Raw genomic sequence first — 21,397 nt, forward strand, 5'->3', positions numbered from 1 at the left:
CTGTGGGCAGCCAAGTAATAACCAAGAGGAGGGCAGGCTGAACAAGAGAGGGAAAAACTAGAGTTTCCCTGGTGACTCAGTGGTAAAGAATCAGCCTGCCAATGCAGGAGACTCAGGTTCAATTCCTGGGTCAGGAAGATCCCCTGGAAAAGGAAATGGCAACCCAGCCCGTTATTCTTGCCTGGGAAATCTCATGGACAGAGGAGCTTGGCAGGCTACAGTTCATGGTGTCGCAAAGGGTCAGATATGACTTAATGACTAAACAATAATAACAACAAGGAAGCACACATCCTGTCCAAAGGAAACAGCTACTGGTGAGCTCAAGGGAGAAACTGCCATGCGGAAGCAGCGACCTACTTTCCTGGGTCACCAGATATTCCCTTAGCGACCAAATATTTGGATTTTGGTATGGACTCGTAAGTCGAATTTTTGAAAAGTAAATCCAGAGAACCATTATATTTGGGAAGACACTGAGGCTAACCAAATATGCCAGGGTGCACACATGGCTTGCTGGTTTAAGCCTTGAGGTCACTCGTTAACTGTGCAGTTTTGCAAAGTAGCCCATCCTTCAGCCTCAGTTTCTCCAGGAGTGAAATAGAAATAATATGGACCTTCCAAGATGGTTTTGGGCTTCCCTGGTGGCTCAGAGGTTAAAGCGTCTGCCTGCAGAGCAGGAGACCCAGGTTCGATCCCTGGATTGGGAAGATGCCCTGGAGAAGGAAATGGCAACCCGCTCCAGTATTCTTGCCTGGAGACTCTCATGGATGGAGGAGCCTGGTAGGTTACAGTCCACGGGGTCGCAAAATGTCAGACACGACTGAGCGACTTCACTTCACTTCACTTCAAGATGGTCTTGAGAATTAAATAAAATAAAGAGAAGCTTAGTGCCCTGCTTTGTGCAAGATAAGTACTTACTATTGTGCCATAATAGGAGAAAATATAGATTGTAAAGATGTTGAGCTTTTATTTTTAAGCATCTTCTTCCCTGCTCATTGCTAATGAGTCGCCATCACCTTGCAACAGGCTGAGCCTTTCTCAGATAGAAGAACCCGATAGCTTCTAACTGCAGTAGGAACTGCCGCTTGTGTACTATTTTTCGCTGTACCATGAGTTTTGTCGCCCACCTTTGGAAAAGAATCTCCTGATTCTTGTTCAGACCAACAACCACACTTCTTAGTTTGTTGAGGGCACATTTGACTCAGTGTAAGCATCACTAATTTGACCATTTTGATTGAATTGTAAGTGATTAGCCTGTGTCAAAACTCCACTGAATTCATAGGTGCATTTGCTCAAAATGGACAGGCAGGTCTATTTCACTAGTGGGTCTCGCGGGACACTTGTTACGTGTCTAAGTATTGCATCTATTTTTGCTTTACTCCAGGGCTGAGCTGTCTGTGCTGCCACGAGTACTCCCACTAAACTCAATATTCCCTGGGCTTATCTTTTGTTGACTCAAGTGTGACATAGCTGCTATCATTAGCCACATCCACTCTGCTCTATTTTCCACAGGTAAGACTTAGAAACATAGGATTATTGCCTATCACCCAGACCCATAGGGAATCTCTGACCCACATTGTCTTGGAATAACCAGGCTCTGGGAATTGGGGGCAGTTTTAGAGCCAACATTATAATCTGTGCCAAACGCTGTCAGTGATTTTGGGCAATGCACATATACTTTTCATTTTTTAATTTCTTCCGGTGTCAGATTGGGTTTTTTTGATAAGTAACTAGACCCCTATAAGAAAGTAAGTTTACTGCAAGTGCTTGGATGGGGAGACTGATGATTCATGCTAAATTGTTCACAAATCATAGACACGTGTTATTCACAATGGGTACACTGTTTAAGGCTCTTGGATGAAAAAAGTAGCTCCCCACATTTCTTTGTTTTTAATTAATTTTTGGAATATAATTGATTTTCAGTGTTGCGTTAGTTTCTGCTATAAAGCAAATCGAGTCAACTATGTATATCCCGTCCTTTTTGGATTTCCTTCCCTTTTAGGTCACCAGAGAGCCCTGAGTAGAGTCATATGTGCTATGGAGTCAGTTCTCACTAGTTATCTGTTTTATGCAGAGCATCAGCGGTGTGTATATGTGAGTCCCAATCTCCTAATTCATCCCACCGTCCCTTTTTCCCCCTTGGTACCCATATGTTTGTTCTCTATGTCTGTGTCTCTATTTCTGCTTTGTAAATAAGATCATATATACCATTCTTCTGAATTCCACCTGTATGTGTTAATATGCAGTATTTGTCTTTCTCTTTCTGACTTGATTGATTCTGCGTGACAATCTCTAAATCCATCCACGTCTCTACAAATTGCACAATTTTGTTCCTTTCTATGGCTGAGTAATATTCCATTGTGCCACTTCTTTATCCATTTCTCTGTTGATGCATATTTAGGCCACTTCCACGTCCTGGGTATTGTAAATAGGGCTGCAGTGAACACTGCGGTACATGTGTCTTTTTGAATTATGGCTTTCTCTGGGTATGTGCCCACGAGGGGGATTGCTGGGTCATACACTGGTTCTATTTTTAGTTTTTTAAGGAACCTCCATACTGTTCTCTATAGTGGCTGTATCAATTTATATTCCCACCAACAGTGTAAGAGAGCCCTCTTTTCTCCACACTCTCTCCGATTTATTATTTGTAGATTTTTTGATAATGGTCATTCTGACCTGTGTGAGATGCCTCTCATTGTAGGTTTGATTTGCAGTTCTCTAGTAATTAGTGATGTTGAGCTTCTTTTCATGTATTTGTTGACCACCTGTATATTTTCTTTGGGAAAATGTCTATTTAGGTCTTCTGCCCATTTTTTGATTGAGTTTTTTCAATATTATAGCTCTCCATATTTCTTAATATCTCTTAATAGCATTTGTATCAATTTGGTGAACTTGGATGATAAACTGGTAAGGATAGGTTAGGGTATCCTATGATAACAAAGAATCCAATAATCTCAGTGACTTAACAATGAGGACTTATTTCTGTTTCATCCTTCATGTCCAAGGAATATTGGAAAGGAGGGGCGGTGTTTTCTTCTCATTTTCTCAGAAGCTCTGGTAAATTGATGTTCTGCCATTGATGACAACATTCCAATACCAGGTTTCAGGGGAAGAAAACTTGGAGAGTCATACACTGCCTTTTAAAGGACTCAAAAGTAGCACATTCCAGCTTACCTTTTGCTGACCAATAGTGTCACATGTTACATCCTGGAAAAGGGGAACAGCTAGGAACCTCGATGAACCCTAGCACTGTCACTATAGGAATTTTCTCAGGAACTTCCATAACACAAACTACCCTATGTATCACAAATGGAAGAGAAAATTGAAAGAAAAAATTTCAAAAGCTACATATATATATATGTGTGTGTGTGTGTAATATTATATATACATCTAGGCATTATTATGTTATAAATGTTATTTCATATAATTCATATGTGTAACATACTACATATATGATTCACTTGATGTATTTACATATATATATGGTGTTCCATGAGTCAGATAAGTATGGGAAATGGTCTGTAGTCAATCTCTCTTTTAGATATTTTCAGGGCTTATTGTTTATTTACTCTGCAAAGTAAAGCAGCAAACAAATTTAACCTCCCTAGTCTATTTTTTTAAGGATGTTATATGCAGGTACATAGAATTCACCAATTTTAAGTGCAGTGATCATCACAACCTACATTTAGAGCATTTTTATCATCCCAAATGATTCCTAACTATTTACAGGTAGTCAATCTCTCCTCCCATCCACTGATGGTGGTGGTTTAGTTGCTAAGTTGTGTCTGACTCTTGCAACCCCATGGACAGAGGAGACTGGTAGGCTACAGTCTATGGGATTCTCCAGGCAAGAATACTGGAGTGGGTTGCCATTTCCGTTTCCAGGGGATCTTCCCAATTGGGACTCAAACCCAGGTCTCTTGCGTTGTAGGCAGACTCTTTACCAACTGAGCTACAAGGGAATTCCCCCACCCATAGAGGCAGAAAACAAATAATCTGCTTTCTGTTGCTGTAGATTTGCCTTTTCTAGACTCTTAATATAAATAGAGGGAGAAGGCAATGGCACCCCACTCCAGTACTCTTGCCTAGAAAATCCCACGAATGGAGGAGCCTGGTGGGCTGCAGTCCATGGGGTCACTAGGAGTCGGACATGATGAGTGACTTCACTTTTACTTTTCCCTTTCATGCACTGGAGAAGGAAATGGCAACCCACTCCAGTGTTCTTGCCTGGAGAATCCCAGGGATGGGGGAGCCTGGTGGGCTGCCGTCTACGGGGTCGCACAGAGTCGGACATGACTGAAGCGACTTAGCAGCAGCAGCAATATAAATAGAATTGTACAATATGTTGTCTTTTTTGTTGTTTGGTGTCTTTCATTTAGCATAATGAAATTCATACAGGTTGTTTCATGTAGCAATAGTTCCCTCCTTTTGTTGCTGAATAGTATTCAGTTGTACAAATCATTGTCATTATCCATTCATCAATGAATGAGGCTTCCAGTTTCTCCAAATCCTTGCTAACAATTATTGCTGTCTTTTAATTATAGCCATCCTAATGGGTATGATTGGTATTGCCCAAAGAAAGGCAATGCCAAAGAATGCTCAAACTACCGCACAATTGCACTCATCTCACTTGCTAGTAAAGTAATGCTCAAAATTCTCCAAGCCAGGCTTCAACAATACTTGAACCTGAACCTCCAGATGTTCAATCTGGTTGTAGAAAAGGCAGAGGAACCAGAGATCAAATTGCCAACATCTGCTGGATCATGGAAAAAGCAAGAGAGTTCCAGAAAAACATCTATTTCTGCTTTCTCGACTATACCAAAGACTTTGACTGTGTGGATCTCAATAAACTGTGGAAAATTCTGAAAGAGATAGGAATACCAGACTGGTATTCCTCTTGAGAAACCAGTACGCAGGTCAGGAAGCAACACTTAGAACTGGACATGGAACAACAGACTGGTTCCAAATAGGAAAAGGAGTATGTCAAGGCTGTATATTGTCACCCTGCTTATTTAACTTCTATGCAGAGTATATCATGAGAAAGGCTGGGCTGGAAGAAACATAAGCTGGAATCAAGATTGTCAGGAGAAATATCAATAACCTCAGATATGCAGATGACACCACCCTTATGGCAAAGTGAAGAGGAACTAAAAAGCCTTTTGATGAAAGTGAAAGAGGAGAGTGAAAAAGTTGGCTTAAAGCTCAACATTCAGAAAACGAAGATCATGGCATCTGGTCCCATCACTTCATGGGAAATAGATGGGGAAACAGTGTCAGACTTTATTTTTGGGAGCTCCAAAATCACTGCACATGGTGATTGCAGCCATAAAATTAAAAAATGCTTGCTCCTTGGTAGGAAGGTTATGACCAACCTAGATAGCATATTGAAAAGCAGAGACATTACTTTGCTGTCTAGTCAAGGCTATGGTTTTTCCAGTGGTCAAGTATGGATGTGAGAGTTGGACTGTGAAGAAAGCTGAACGCTGAAGAATTAATGCTTTTGAAGTGTGGTGTTGGAGAAGACTCTTGAGAGTCCCTTGGACTGCAAGGAGATCCAACCAGTCCATCCTAAAGGAGATCAGTCCTGGGTGTGCTTTGGAAGGACTGATACTAAAGCTGAAACTCCAATATTTTGTCCACCTCATGTGAAGTGTTGACTCATTGGCCAAGACCCTGATGCTGGGAGGGATTGGCGGCAGGAGGAGAAGGGAACAACAGAGGATGAGATGGCTGGATGGCATCACTGACTCGATGGACATGAGTTTGAGTGAACTCCAGGAGTTGGTGATGGACAGGGAGGCCTGGCGTGCTGCAATTCATGGGGTCGCAAAGCGTCAGACATGACTGAGTGACTGAACTGAACTGAATTGGTATGAGGTATAGCATGGTACCTTACTGACTTTAGTTTTCATTTTCTAGACAACTAATGATATGGATCAACTTTCTGTCCCTACTAACAACTGATATTTCTTTAGTGAAAAGTTTTTTTCTATGAATTTATATTATTTTTTCAGATATTTGATAGAATTCACCAGCAAAGCCTTTTATATCAGATATTTTTGTGCAAAACATCTTAATTACTAGAATGATTTATTTATAGGCCTATTTAGAATTTCTTTCTTCTTTTTCTGGAAACTGTTTTGAGAAGTTGTGTTTGTCTAGGAATTTTCCCATTTTATTTATATTGTCTTTTTTTTAGCATAAAGTCTAAATAGTATACCCTTTCATCTTTTTAACTTTCATAGACTTGATAGTGATGTCCCCTTTGATATTTGATAGCTTGTATTTGATATATAAAACTTGTTCTTTCCCTTTTTTCCCCTGTTGAGTCAGGCCATAAATTTGTCAATTTTGTTGAGCTTGTCAAAGAACTGACTGTATTTTATTTTTCTATTTGTGCTTTTGTTTTCTATTTGTCTGCTTTTTGATAAGTTTTTTTTTTCTATTTAATTGAGTTCTAACTTAATCTTTATTATTTCCTTCCTTCTGCTGATTTTGACTTTAGTATATATATAGTCTTTTCCTAGATTTTTATAATATAAGCTTAGGTACTGATTTGCAATTTTTATTCTTTTATAATATAGTCATATATAATATATATTTGATATATCATGTTTTCATTTTAATTCAAAGTATTTTCTAATTTCCTTTGTGATTTGTTCTTTGATCCATGGATTATTTAAAAATATGTGTATAATTTCCAAATATTTGGGGACTCTTCAAATCTTTCTGTTGTTGACTTTTATTTGAACTACATTGTAGTCAGAAAATATATCTTGTGTGATTCCAATCCATTTATTGCTACTTACTTTATGCTCATGGTCTACCTTGTGACTTAATGCAATTATTGATATGAATGGATTTACTTCCATCTTTTTCTTTTGTGTGTGTGTGTGTGTGTGTGTGTTATGGGATGACATTTTTCTTTGGCTGCTTTCAAGATTTTCTTTGACATTAAACCATTTGACTATGATATGAATGGATGTGGATCTTTGTGCTTATTCTACTGAGAGTTTATTGAGCTTCCTGGATGTGTTTTCATTAAGGTTATTCATCAAATTTTGGATTTTTTTTTAAAAGAGCTTTATTTTCTAGAGTAGTATTAGGTTCAGAATGAAGCTGAACAGAGAGCACAGAGAGTTCCCGCATACCTTTTTTCCTTCACGCTCAACATCCCACCTCATAATGGTACAATTTTACAGCTGATGAACCTACACTGATACATTATTATTATCCAAATTTCATAGTTTATGCTAGAGTTAACTCTTGTGGTTACACATTTTAAGGCCTTTGAGAGATACATAACAATAACATAGATTTACCATTACAGTACCATATAGAATAATTTCTCTGACAACCCCCCTCAAAAATTTTATGTGCTCTGTCTATTCAGCAAACTTGGGAAGTTTTTACCCATAATTTCATTAATTTATTTTTCCTGCTATTTCTCACTCTCACTCTCTTCTCATTTTGAGAATTTCATTAAATATATGTTGATATGCTTGATGGTGTACCATAGGTCTCTGAGGTTTTCTTCATTTTTTTTTTATTCTTTGTTCTTTGAATTAAATAACTTCTCTTGGTCTATTTTTGACTTATTTTCCAGATAAATTTGCTCTTGAATTTCTCTAGCAAATTTCTTATTTCAGTTATTGCATTTTTAAAAAACTGAAAGTTCCTTTTATTGAAGTAAAATTTCTTTATGTTATTGTGTTAGTTTCTGCTGCACAACAAAGTGAATCTGGTATGTGCATACATGTACCTTCTCCCTCTTTAGCTGTCCTCTCAACTACCCTCATCCCACCCTCCAGGTTGCCACAGAGCACCGAGTTGAGCTTCTTGTGCTTTATAGCAGGTTCCTAGTAGCTATCTATTTTACACTTTTACACTATCGCACTTTTCAACTCCAGAATCTCCATTTGGTCTCTCTCATTTTTTATTTATATATGTATGTGTGTGTGTGTATATATATATGCTTCACAATGTACATTATTAATATATTAAAATATGCATAATGTGCATAACATATGCATTTTAGTAGTACATTTTTCTATTTATTAATACTTTCTCCTTGATAAGTTTTTGCTATCATACCTTAATTCTTCAAGCATTATTTCCTTTAATTAGTTGAACATATTTTAAGTAACTAATTTTAAGTCTTGGTGTGCTATGGTTAACATCTGGATCTCCTCAGAGACAGTTTATATTGACCATTCTTCACACAAATGGATCACAGTTTAATGTTTTATTGCATGTCCTATATATTTTTATAGAAAACTAGACTCACTGGATAATGTATTTTAGCAACTCTGGATTCCAACCCTCCCCTCCCCAATCACACACACACACACACACGCATGCACACACACACACACATGCACACACATACATGCTGTTGTTGCTTTAATGGGCAGCTCAGCAAGTGATTGGTCCTAAGTTGTTCTCAAATACTTCAGCCAGTAAGGCTTTCACTCTTTGCTGGTGGACTTGTGTCTGAGGTCAGGAAATTCACTCTAAGTTCAGTTAATTTAAACGTCTTCTTTGGCTTTTGTTTTCCATGTCATCTCTATGTATGCACAAGGCTTCATATTCAGTTGAAGATACAATGTTAGTTAAGGACCTCTCTGGTATTTTTCTTTTTTTTTTTTTTTTTGAGTGTGTGCAACCTTGAGCAGGTGTGTAGGCTTTCCAACTGCCAGGGTTATGTGGGATGTGGGTGCTTCTTAAGGTGCATGGTGCCTCTCTTATTTCCCAGACCTTACTAGTAAGTTTCTGACATCTTTCTGCTTGCCTTAACCAGAATGCAATCTCAGCTTGTTGTATCACTGCTCTTCTTCCTTTGTTTCCCAGTGAAACCTCTACATATGGGGCTTTTCTGTATTCCAATCCAAGTCAGTTCTCTTTGTCAGTGAAGCCATTGGTTTTCATGACCTTCTGGGTCACTGGACCTTCATAGAATTATGAAGTCTGCAGAGCTAAGATGGGGGGAGAGGGGGAGAGAAAATCTGCTCTTACTTGAGTTTTAATAGTTGTTCTTTAACACTATTTAGTTTGTTGGATGCCCTTGATTGATTTTCAGAATATTGAAATTAATGCCTTAGCTAATTTTGCCCAGTTTTATCATTGATTTTTAGAAAAAGGGTATTGTGATCTTCTCATACTGTCGTTCAGAACTCCTATCTCCTTTATACTATTTTAATCAACATTTCCAAGACTTACATGACAGTGGAATTTTTTCAAGAAATATCTGTTAGCAGTTGGTAGAGGCAGTACTTCTTGAAGACACTTTGGGAAACTAACATAGATAAAATGGGAAGAGATTGTCTATTAATCTCATATGCTATTGTAAAGCAATAAATCTAAATTGCTTTACATGTGGTCTACCAATGGTAGGCCATGCTCGTTCCATGCTTGTCAACACTTTGAGTGATGGGAAGGAGCAGGAAGTAAACAGATCTACATCAAACTGCAAACTATAGATCAGATCTAGACTGCAGATTATGAATTATTTAAGCTGTATCAAATCTCTAATATTTAGCTGAAAGATTACACATAAAAATCCAGATGTAGATTTTTCTTTTCAGAAAATATCATAATGCTATACTATTCCTATGTAGAACAAATAAGTTACTACTAACCACTAAAAACTATACAGTTCTCCACTGACTCTGCACACTTAATTTGTTAACTACCTACACTCAGAAGTCACTTGAGTTTAAGGCATCACCTCTCAATGACATGCTCAGATTAATGAAGATTGTTTACTCATATTCTGATACCTCTGGTTATACCTTAGACTCAGAAATGGCAGAATACTAGCTCATAGCTTCTTGTTTGGAATCAGAACTCTGGTGGCCACCTTCTCAAGTTTGAGTTTCATCAAGACCAATGGCATGAGTTTACATAGTGACTGGTTACTGTTATGATTTTGTTGGTGAAGCAAAGTAAAGCTTTCTGGCTCTTTCACGATAACCCTCCTTACTTGTTTTAGGTCTGGGCTCTGAATCCATGCCCTTCTCAGGGGATCTTCCTAACCCAGGGATCAAACCCAGGTCTCCCACATCTCAGGGTGATTCTTTACAATCTGAGCCATGAGGGAAGCCCAAGAATACTAGAAGGGGTAGCCTGTCCCTTCTCCTAAGAATCAAACTGGGGTCTCCCACACTGCAGGTGGATTCTTTACCAGCTGAACTACCAGGGAACCTATGGATATGTGTATTTATTTTGTATATGTGAGTGCAAATGAGTGAAATTAACTTACTAATATGAGTTGAATTTAAGTTACAGTCAAGCAAATTGACAAATGATGGACAAGGGCTGGAGAAGTAGCCATGAGTTTATGTAGGAAGCAATACTCTGGTAAATATTGAAGTAGTCAGGAAGCCCTTCTGAAGGGTTGAGATTTCAGGAGTTATTTTTAGAACTTGGAGGGAAATCTTGGCGGTATAGAATATGTAGGGGTTAAAAGGCAGGTGGTACAGCTTCAGAGAAGGCAGGCAGGTGATGAAGAAGAGAACCAGAGAGTTATGGAGAAGATAATGATAACAAAAAAGTGAAAGGAGTGAACAGTCAGGACAGTAAAGACATATTGTGTGTGTGTGTGTGTGTGTGTGTGCGCGCATGCACGCGCACGCACACGTGGTCATGTCCAACCAACTCTTTGCAACCCCATGGACTGTAGCCCACCAGGCTCCTCTATCCATGGAATTTTCCAGGCAAAAATACTAGGGTGGGTTGCCATTTCCTTCTCCAGGGGATCTTCCTGACCCAGGGATTGAACTGATGTCTCTTGCATCTCCAGCATTGGCAGGAGTGTTCTTTACCAGCTGAGCCACCAGGGAAGCCATTTATATATATGGCTTTGGGAAAGAATTGTAAAGTATATATATATATAAGTATATATATATACACACTAGGTATTCTTCTTCAATTTTCCCTAATTCTTTCTGATGATGAGTCCTTGCAGCCTGCATGCACTTTTGAAGGGACTCGTTGCCACTTTCCATTGCCATTCAACTTCACCTTAACTCAGGGTCTTTCACAGAGCCCGTATCCCTAATCCTGCCTTGAAGAATTCCAAAGCTTTGGAAGTGTTAGTAAAGACAGTTGGCTCTCAGTGGGTCTATTAACTTTTTTCCCATGAGTTCCAAACTCATTCACCTTTATTTATTTAGCAGAAAATGAATTTATTTCTTTACCCAGGTTCTCTGCAGAGTGGACTGGAAAACTCTCATGCCTTGCAAAGTCACTGTTGCCATACTGAAATCAATATTAATCATATATAGCTTGATACTATAATTGAATAGTTTTTTACACAGATGATATTAACTGATAAAATATGGCATCCTCATGAGAAAACATTACCTTGAAATATTAGCGTTATGATATGTTAATTTCTTTGGAGGATATGACTACAGATATATGAGCAGAGGTAAATTTTCCAGCACTTCAGCTGACAAATTCCATGTCAACATAACTCTCAAGAATTTGTATTACTACTTGGCGATGACTTATATGATGATGTATAACAACTTAAGGGGTTTTAAAATGCAGTATTTTGACTAATGTGGTTTGGTAAATAGCATTTGTGATTAGTCCCTTTTCTTTTTCTCTCCCCAATTTCTGTAATACTGACAAAAGCCTGTAATAATAATAAAAATCACCACTCCAAATGGAAAATGCCCCACTCCATCACCAGCAGTTCCTGGGAAGGCTCCAAGTTCTGTGCAGAACAGAGGGCTGAAAGCCTAGCAAAGTCAAATACACACTGTATTCTCTGTCACTTTAGCGCCTCCTTCTTCTACCAGGGCATTTGGCCTCAGGTTCTTATTTCAAAGAACTTTTGTCCTGGTGATTCATTCTACACGGACCATGTAATACTGAGGCTCTGGGCCCTCTGTGCTATTTCCAAAGAAGGACAGAGGAGTGAATCTATCTTTCTGATGCTCTTAAATATAGAAACTATAAAACTGTCCCTAGAGAGCTTGGTTCAGGAGTGGTGACCATGTTCCTTAGGGTTCAGCATAATTTCATAGATGTGGTTATATTCTGTCACTTTGGGATGCAACTAAAGCCAAAACAGTGATCATTTATAACCATTTCGTTAGCTCCAAGGACAAAAGACCCAGAATTCCCTTCCCCGGGTCATTGAGAACAGGAGTGGCCTCTTGCAATATTCTCGGATACCTGTTACCTGTTCTCAAGAAAGGCAGGTGGCCATTGCCTAATCATCTGCTGACCCATGTCATTTGGAAGGACTTAGAATTCTCTCTTGTGTTTATATGCTTCAGCCTGGCTTCCTGATGGACTCGTCAGAAAAGTAGAGTCTTCTCGAGAACACTACAGTCCAGGTAGAATGGATCATCTTTTGTAGTCAGGACAAGGTTGTCTATAGACGATAAGCACACGTTTACCTTCAAGAGGAAGAGTCTCCTGGCTTCTGTCTGACCTCCGTGTTGAAAGCGATTGACACAAAGCACAACAGGGCTTGGCCATAAACTCTTTGCTGAGGGGATTTCCTCCTGGTGTCCCTGGACACCCCCACATGTTTCATTCTAACATGGCCTTTCCTCCATCTCAAGTGGAACAGTGAAATTGATACGAAGCTGTCTTAAGGAGAAGCATGTGGTGGCCAGCTAATAAAAGAATAACTTGATGGAAGACAAATGCTCTCAATCAAGCTCTGCTTACATCAGCCTTTTAGACTTCTCCTTGCTGCTTACTTTTGTCCAAGGGTCCCCAAACTTCCACCAGTGTGCTAGGCATGATGAGTAGAACTTCCTGAGCACTGAAGACTGGGATGCAGTACTTTTGACCACTGGTACTTAGTAAAACTCCAAACTTCAGAAAAATCTTCTCCTCTGCTCCCTATCTTCTCTTATCCTCTTGGACATTTCCTCTCCTTCACCTCAATTTAGGCTGTCTACTGGGCTCTGGCCAGATGTTTGGCCATTTGTTGTTGTCATTGCTGTTGTTCAGTCACCAAGTTGTGTCCAACTCTTGGTGACCCCAGGGACTACAGCACACCAGGCTTCCCTGTCCCTCACCATCTCCCAGAGTTTGCCAAGTTCATGTCCATTGAGTCAGTGATGTCATCCAACCATCTCATCCTCTGTCACCCCCTTCTCCTTCTGCCTCCAATCTTTCCCAGCATCAGGATTTTTCCAATGAGTCAGCTGTTGGCATCAGAGGCCAAAGTATTGGCGGTTCAGCTTCAGCATCAGTCCTTCCAAATAGTATTCAGGGTTGATTTAAGATTGACTGGTTTGATCTCCTTGCAGTCCAAGCCTTCTCCAACACCACAGTTTGAAAGCATCAATTCTTTCGTGCTCTGCCTTTTTTATTGGCCCTGTAATGTGAAGTTAAGTGGCCAGCACACTTGATCTGGGCAGCCAGATGTTCCAGAAGCAGCTTCTGGAAAGAACTCCCTGTCAGTAGACTTCTGACATAGACCAGCTGAAAAGGCCTGGCAATGCCAGAGAGCATGACAGCCAACCTGTGTGTATCCCGACTTGGGCCAAAGGAGAACACTGCAGGCTTATAAACCACTCCCTGTCCAGGGATGAGGTCATGAAATAAGGGTATATTAGGCAATAGGAGAGTTCCTCATCATCAACGTTGTCTCCTTTCACTTTTAAATAGTTACTTCACTTTTATTTTTAGTTATAGACTGGCAACTTAAATGAGGGAATAAAAACCTGAATTTTTAATTCATCAATTTTATTTTTTAGAGCAGGTTCACTGCAAAATTGGGAGACAAGTTCCTAGAGTTCCCATAAATCTCCTGTGCCCTCAAAAGGACAACCTTTCCTATTATTGGCATCCCCCACTGGAGGGGAACATTTATGATAATTGATGAGCACACAGTGGCACCTTGTAATCACCCGAAGTCCATCATTTACATTACAGTTCACTCTGAATATTGTACATTCTATGGGTTTTGACAAGTGTATGATGACACACATCCACAGTTATAGCACCATGTAAACTCGTTTCATTGCCCTAAAACCCTCTGTGCTTCACCTAGCCATCCCTCCCTCCCCATAACTCCCGGCTACCCCTGATCTTTTTACTGTCTCCATAGTTTTGTCTTTCCCAGGATGTCAGGTGCCTGGAATCATATAGGATGTAGATTTTTCAAATTGGCTTCTTTCACTTAAGATCCTTCCATGTCTCCTCATGATTGATAGTTACTTTCGTTTTAGTCCTGAATAATATTCCTTTTTCTGGATGTACCACAATTTACTTACCCATTCACCTGCTGAAGGGTAACTTGGCTGTTCAGTTGTGCCAATTCTGAATAAAGCTGCTATTCACTCCAAGTATTCCTGCCTGGAGAGTCTCATGGACAGAGGAGCCTAGCATTCCATAGAATTGCAAAGAGTCAGACACAACTGAAGTGACTTAGCATGCATGCATGTGACATTGTATGCAGATTTTGTGTAGACATAATTCTCCAATTCATTTGGGTAAACATCACATAGTACTGTTACTAGATCACATGCTAAGAGTATGTGATAGCCCCTGACATCCTCATGCACCCCGTCATCTTTTTATTTCATGTTGTTATGTTATAGCCTGGCTTATTTTTCACTTGTTGTGCCATGTTATTAAAACATTTAGAATTAAAATTAAAATATACTTCTTTCCAGCAAAAATTATGGCTCTCATTGGTGGTTATTTTATTAGGCAATATCTATGCAAAATTTTTAAAAAAATGAGTGAATTTGAAATATTTTTATCCAAGTTAACTATCTTAGTATTCTTGTGAAATAGATGTGATATGTGCTCACCTCTAACAAGCTTTTTACATGGTTTGTATAGGCGGGTCTTGGCTAAGTTGGGAATAGGGCCAACAAGGGGTTGTTATCAAACTGTGGTGGGCAAGTAAGCTTATCATTTTGGTAAATTATTGGTGTGTCATTTTTGAAAAATATCTAACTGCTGGAATGAAGGCAGAGGCAAACCAATAATTTCTCTCTGGAGCCAGTCCATGGATATGGTTGAAGTGCTCTAGCTTCCTTCTAAAAGTGAATCTTGAGGGACTAGGAGGAGGAGTGAGATGCATGCATACCTCCAAAGTCAAGAGATGACTGGGAGCAATGAGGCTTGGTGCTGGGAAGAGCACAGGTTTAAAGAACCACGGAGATAATGAGCTTGAAGTTCAGCTTTGCTACAGCCTAACTGTGATTCACTGGGAAAATTACACAGCTTTTCTGTATTGAATTTTCTCTTCAACAAATGGGCACAATAATTCCTACTCTACAACTTCAGTGAGAGAAATTATCTGAAATCATTAATACAAAATATCTTATATCTAATAAGAATTCATTAGTTACTTTATGTAAGATATTGAAATTTACAGAGGCCTTCCTGAGCCAAACAGGTCACACTAAGGTAAGCAGATGTTAGTCAGTATCAGTACGTCCCAGATTTTGACTTCATACTATCCTGTAATTTCTGTGGAACTCCATTTTTGTTCAAAGTCTTCCCAAACTAAAACAAATATAATTAAAACTGATCAGTGAAATGAAATTATATCCATACCCAAACATTTACTGACTTTTTTTTAATACTAAATATATCAAATAAAGGAAGAGATAAAAGGAGGCAAGAGCTTTGCAATCTGGAAGCACCATGAAAAATCAGGGCATTACTGGAGCTATAGCATGACAATGTGAAATACATAAATCTAAAAAAATGAGTAAATGAAAAGGTACACACACAATCACACACACGTAATTATATACACACACACCAATGTACACACACGAGCACAATAAACACACAACAATAAGCACACACACAAATACACACATATGAACACCCCTAGGCCTGAAAGAAAATGGACACTTTGATATTTACATTTTCTAGCTAGAATTTTCTGTGCAACACAAAAATTAACTGTTGGACCATAAACATCTTAGTTTTAGCACAAAGGCTTCAGGCAAGGCCAGTGTCCCACACCATTATCTCTTTTCAGAGCAATCATATACTTTTTTAAATTAATTAATTAATTTCTTTATTTAGCAGAGCCAGGTCTTAGTTGTAGCATGAAGAATTTTTTAATTGCAGCTCCTGGAATCTAGTTCCCTGGCCAAGGATCAAACCTGGGCCCCCTGCATCGGAAGAATGGAGTCTTAGCCACTGAACCACCAGAGAAATTCCAAGCAATCCATTAAAAATGGCTTTTCTATTTCATTTTTCTAAATCTGTTTGTTGTTGCTGTTCAGTTACTTACTAACTTGTGTCCAACTCTGTGCAACCCCATGCACACCAGGTTCTTCTGGCCTCCGCTGTCTCCCAGAATTTGCTCAAATTCATATCCATTGAGTCGGTGATGCTATCTAACCATCTCATTCTCTGTTGACCTCTTCTCCTTTAGGCTTCAATCTCTCCCAGCACCAGGGTCTTTTCCAATGAGTCAACTCTTTGCATCAGGTGGCCAAATATTGGAGCTTCAACAACAGTGCTTCCATTGAATATTCAGGATTGATTTCCTTTAGGATTGACTGGCTTGAGCTCCTTGCTGTCCAAGGGACTCTTGAGGGTCTACTCCAGAATCACAATTCGAAAGCATCAATTCTTTGGTCCTAAGCCTTCTTTATGGACCACCTCTCACATCAGAACATGCCTACTGGAAAAGCCATAGTTTTGACTATGTGGACCTTAGTCAGCAGTGATGTCTGTGTTTTTTAATACACTGTTTAGGTTTGTCATAGCTTTCCTTTAAAGGAGCAAGTGTCTTTTAATTTCAAGGCTGCAGTCACTATCCACAGTGATTTGGGAGGCCAAGAAAATAAAATCTGTCACTGCTTCCACTTTTTCCCCTCCTATTTGCCATGAATTGATGGGACTGGATGCCATGACCTTAGGTTTTTTTCATGTGAGTTTCAAGCCTCTGGTGGCTCAGACAGTAAAGAATCTAACTGCAATGGAGGAGACCCTGATTTGATCCCTGGTGAGGGAAGGTCTCTGGGAGAAGGGAAGGGCCACCCACTCCAGTACTCTTGCCTGAAGAATTCCATGGACAGAAGCAGGCTACAAGTCACGGGATTGCAAAAAGTAGGACATAACTGAGTGATGAACACTTTCACTTTCTTTCAAGCCAGCTTTTTCACTCCCCTCTTTCACCTTCATCAAGTGGCTCTTTAGTTCCTCTTCACTTTCTGCTATTAGAGTAGTATCATCTGCATATCTGAAGTCGTTGATATTTCTCCTGGAAATCTTGATTTCAACTTGTGAGTCATGTAGCCTGGCATTTCACATGATGTACTCTGCATATAAACTTAATAAGCAGAGTGACAATATGCAGCCTTGTCACACTCCTTCCCCAATTTGGAACCAGTCAGTTGTGCCATGTCTAACTGTTGCTTTTGGACTTGCCTACAGGTTTCTCAGGAGATAGGTAAGGTGATCTGGTACTCTTACCTCTTTAAGAATATTCCACAGTTTGTTGTGATCTACAAATCAAAGGCTTTAACATAGTCAATGAAGCAGAAACAGATGTTTTTCTGGAACTCCCTTGCTTATTCTGTGAGCCAAAGAATGTTGGAAATTTGATTCCTGGTTCCTCTGCTTCTTTGAAACCTAGCTTGTACATCTGGAAGTTCTCAGTTCATGTGTTGCTGAAGCCTAGCATGCAGGATTTTGAGCATAAACTTACTAGCATGTGAGATGAGCACAATTGTATGGTAGTATGAACATTCTTTGGCATTGCCTTTCTTTGGAATTGAAAAGAAAACTGACCCTTTCCAGTTCTGTGGCCACTGCTGAGTTTTCCAAATTTGTTGACATTTTGAGTGCAGCACTTTCACAGCATCATCTTTTAGGATTTGAAATAGCTCAGCTGGAATTCCATCATCTCCACCAGCTTTGTTTCCAATAATGCTTCCTATGGCCCGCTTGACTTCACACTCCAGAATATCTAGCTCTAGGTAAGTGAATACACCATTGTGGTTATCTCAGTTCTTCTGTGCATTCTTGCCACCTCTTAATCTCTTCTGCTACTGTTAGGTTCTTCCATATCTGTTCTTCATTGTGCTCATCCTTGCATGAAATATTCCCTTGATATCTTCAATTTTCTTGAAGAGACCTCTAGTCTTTCCCATTCTATCATTTTCCTCTATTTTTTTGTATTGTTCATTTAAGAAGACCTCATCTCTCCTTGCTATTCTCTGGAACTCTGCATTCAGTTGGGTGTATCTTTCTCTTTTTCCCTTGCCTTTCACTTCTCTTCTTTCCTCATGTATTTGTAAAGCCTCCTCAGGCAATCACTTTGATTCCTGCATTTCTTGGGGATGGTTTTGGTCACTGCCTCCTGTACAATGTTATGAATCTCTGTCCATTATTTTACAGGCACTCCATCTACCAGATTTAATTCCTTTAATCTATTCATCATCTCCACAGCATAATCATAAGCAGTTTGATTTAGGTCATACCCGAATAGCCTAGAAGTTTTCTCTACTTTCTTCCACTTAAGCCTGAGTTTTGCCATACTGAGCTCATGATTTTAGCCACAGTCAGCTCCACGTCTTGTTTTGGCTTCTCCATCTTTGTTTACAAAGAATATAATCAATCTGATTTTGGTACTCACCATCTGGTTATGTCCATGTGTAGAGTCATCTCTTTTCCTTTTGGAAAAGGGTGCTTGCTATGACCAGAGTGTGCTTTGACAAAACTCTGTTAGCCTTTGTCCTGTTTCATTTTGTACTCCAAAGCCAAACTTGCCTGTTATTCTGGGTATCTCTTGACTTCCTACTTTTGCATCCCAATCCCCTATGATGAAGACATCTTTTTTAGTGGTAGTTCTGGAAGGTGTTGTAGATCTTCTGAGCTGGTGTACTCATCTTCCAGCATCATATGGACCTAACACTCCAGGTTCCTATGCAATATTTTTCTTTACAGCATTAGACTTTGCCTTCACCACCAGTAATGTCCACAACTGAGTTTTTTCTGCTTTAGCCCAGCTGCTTCATTCTTTCTGGAGCTAGTAGTAATTGCCCTCTACTCTTCCTCAGTGGGCTTTCCAGGTGGCACTACTGTTAAAGAACTTGCCTGCAGGAGATGTAAGAGACGTGGGTTTGATCCTTGGGTTGCAAAGATCCCTTGAAGGAGAGCTTTGCAACTCAGTCCAGTATTCTTGCCTGGAGAATCCTATGGACAGAAGACCTTGGTGGGCTACAGTCCACAGAGTGGCAAAGAGTTGGACATGACTGAAGCAACTGAGCACACACACAGACACCCCCAGAGGTCAAAGTGGGTGAAAGCCAAGCCTTGCTGGTATAAGTAATGAAGTTACAGCCTGAAAAGAATCTATGCTTTCCCAGACTCTTTGCTCAGTTCTGTTGATATGATGTATAGTTATCTCCATCCACGAAGATGACTTCAAGTTTTGGACAAAACATTTGGTTCCCTATTTCTAAAATCTACATTTGACTTGAGAGAAACTGGGCTCATCTGTTACAGATTCCTTTCATTTCGTTAAAAGCTCATCTGAAAAATTTGATTTTATATACAAAAGGGATTTTGAGCCTAGACAAAATTTTTTATAACGAACCAATATATGCCAGAGGAAGTAAGTAGGGAACATGAGTTTACAGTTGATTCAAATTCAGAAATGGTAGGGCTTGTGCTTTTAACTGTGTAATGTGGATAGTGGGCAGTCAGCTATGACCATGCCAGGCCATGTCCAAGGGACAGGATAATATTAACTATCTTTTTTTCTTAATTTACAAATTGGCCATGCTCTTCCTAGATAGAGTAAGCTACCAGACTTTGATGTACATTAAGTTAAGTGTTAGTCGCTCAGTCATGCCCGACTCTTTGTGATCTCATGGACTGCCGACCTCTGTCCATGAGATTTTCCAGGCAAGGATACTGGAGTGGGTTGCCATTTCCTTCTCCAGGGGATCTTCCCAACCCAGAAATCGAACCTGGGTCTCCTGCACTGCAGGCAGATTCTTTACCAACTGAGCTACAAGGGATGTACATTAGGCTGAATTAATGCAAAGTTCCCTATTTAGTGGGCTTCCCTGGTGGCTGAGATGGTAAAGAATCTGCCTGCAATGCAGGAGACCCAGACTTGATCCCTGGGTCAGAAAGATTCCCTGGAGAAGAGAAACGCTACCCACTCCAGTATTTTTGCCTGGAGAATCCTATGGACAGAGGAGCCTGGTGGGCGACAGTCCATGGGGTCACAAAGAGTTGGACGTGACTGAGTGACAACATTTTTACATTTCCCCTATTAAGTATCCTTTTTCCCTGTTAGTTAACCCATGAATAAAAGTAATGTCCACTTATTTGAGAAAGATATTAGAAAACTGGAGGAAACCCAGAGGAGATTAGGTTTTGAGGGAATAGGAAACAGTCAAAGCAACTGAGAGCATTTAACCTGGCAAAAGAGCTCATGCCTGCCAACAGTTGGGTGTTACATGGGAAAAGAAGACAGCAGTAAAATCACACATTAGTGTGTATGTATATGTGTGTGTGTGTGTGTGTGTGTGTGTGTGTGTGTAAGAGAGAGGGGAGTGGGATAGAGACAGATTGTTATTATATACCCATTACATATATACCTCTTTCACTAATATCAATAACCTCAGATATGCAGATGACACCACCCTTATGGCAGAAAGTGAAGAAGAACTAAAGAGCCTCTTGGTGAAAGTGAAAGAGGTGAGTGAAAAGGCTGGCTTAAAACTCAACATTCAAAAAAGTAAGATCATGGCATCTGGTACCATCACTTCATGGCAAATAGAGGAAGAAACAATGGAAACTGTGACAGGCTTTATTTTCTTGGGCTCCCAAATCACTGCAGATGGTGACTTCCACCATGAAATTAAAAGACGCTTGCTCCTTGGAAGAAAAGCTATGACCAACCTAGACAGCATATTAAAAAGCAGAGACATCACTTTGCCGACAAAGGCCATCTAGTCAAGGGTATGGTTTTTCTAGTAGTCATGTATGGATGCGAGAGTTGGACTATAAAGAAAGTTGAGTGCTGAAGAATTGATGCTTTTGAACTGTGGTGTTAGAGAAGACTCTTGAGAGTCCGTTGGACTGCAAGAAGATCAAACAAGTCAATCCTAAAGGAAATCCTGAATATTCATTGGAAGGAATGATGCTGAAGCTGAAACTCCAATACTTTGGCCACCTGATGCGAAGAACTGAGTCACTGGAAAAGACCCTGATGCTGGTAAAGATTTAAGGCAGTAGGAGAAGGGGATGACAGAGGAAGAGATAGGTTAGATGGCATCACCGACTCAATGGACATGAGTTTGAGCAAGTCCTGGGAGTTGGTGATGGACAGGGAAGCTTGGCGTGCGGCAGTCCATGGGGTCACAAAGAGTCAGACATGACTTAGTGACTGAACTGACTGACTGACTGACCCATTACATACACT

At 39.8% G+C, this 21,397-nt stretch overlaps 1 non-coding gene across 1 annotated transcript; it reads left to right on the top strand.

Annotated features, from left to right (window-relative positions):
- Window positions 1-632: 632 nt before the first annotated feature.
- TRNAC-GCA (transfer RNA cysteine (anticodon GCA)) lies at window positions 633-704 on the top strand. Its single transcript has one exon. It is a non-coding gene; the product is annotated as a tRNA-Cys (tRNA).
- The last annotated feature ends 20,693 nt before the right edge of the window (window positions 705-21,397 follow it).

The sequence above is a fragment of the Capricornis sumatraensis genome, chromosome 19, assembly GCF_032405125.1.
Source record: "Capricornis sumatraensis isolate serow.1 chromosome 19, serow.2, whole genome shotgun sequence".
NCBI lineage: Eukaryota > Metazoa > Chordata > Mammalia > Artiodactyla > Bovidae > Capricornis > Capricornis sumatraensis.